Source organism: Sinocyclocheilus rhinocerous, unplaced genomic scaffold (assembly GCF_001515625.1).
Source record: "Sinocyclocheilus rhinocerous isolate Xijiao unplaced genomic scaffold, SAMN03320098_v1.1 scaffold1391, whole genome shotgun sequence".
NCBI classification, from domain to species: Eukaryota; Metazoa; Chordata; class Actinopteri; order Cypriniformes; family Cyprinidae; genus Sinocyclocheilus; species Sinocyclocheilus rhinocerous.
In genome coordinates, this window is record NW_015666957.1 from 8028 (window position 1) to 9221 (window position 1194).

Below are 1194 nucleotides of genomic sequence, written 5' to 3' on the forward strand. Positions count from 1 at the left end.
GCGATCACTTGCATTTTTTTTTCAGTGGATACACCGTCATTTTTGCTCATAAGGTAAGAGTAATACATCATTCGTAACTGTAAAGGGTCTACTTTTATTTGTGTGCACTCACAATATCAACAAAACGTTGTGCTTTTATAAAATAAAGAAATCAAACATGATGCGCTTTCTGCCGTCTCGTCTTGAACAGGAACGCTTCACAAAAATGATCCGAAACGCAGCGAATACATGCCTCACAGACATGATAAATATATCTATAGAAAGCTTTAAATTACTACTTAACGAAATAAAACAAATCAAAAACAAAAACTCTTTCATTATGATCATAATCCGTAAAGATGCACTACTCTCTAAAGGCGCGTCTAATGAAGAGATGGCGAGTCAGGATCGACAACTTCATCCTTGTGACACCGACTCAGAAAACACTAGTTTATTAGTAAATAATTCAAATATCTCCTTACTATTTCCCCCTGTCACATTCATGGTAGCCTAATTACTTTTTCCGTGCTTTGCGGCAAGCTTTAGCCAATTGTGTGCATTTGAAATCAGAACTCTTCAGCTGCGCTGCTGCGGGACACTAAACACAGTCGAGCCGCTCTTGACAGTCTCGGTAGCACGGTCTCGTGTTGTTTCCACCAGCGCGGCAATCTTTTTTCATCAATAATTGATGGATGTCTAAAATATAAAAATAAGGAGAAGCCTAAAACAGGCCCGAGGCCCTGCCCGCGTCTGAACTATGACGTGAAAATTGTCCCGAAGCCCAGCCCGAGGGGCGTAAAAAAGTCGGGGCCCGTCGGGCCCGGGCTGAAATGCAGGGCTCTAGCTCTGATCTAACACACAGAAAACGATTTGACTGAAAATTTATCAGAAGAGATGAAAGATAGTGGTCATCTGCGCAATTCGGAAAAAGAATCGGCTTTTCTGCATTAGGTATGTTTTTTTTTCTTTTCTTTTTTTTACTCTTTGTACAGCAGTTATTGTTAATTCAAAATTATTTTTTTTAATGTGGAATATGTGTTACATAAATACATGAAATGTAGAACATATAAAAAAGTGCTCGTGGCTCGTCTGCATAGAGGGAACCCCCCACGCATAAAAGTGAAACTCCGCCTATGATTGTGGCTACTGCTTGGTATAACCAAAGACTATAGAATACCCAAGACGTGTCACTCGTATAGTTTTGAATGGGGAAAA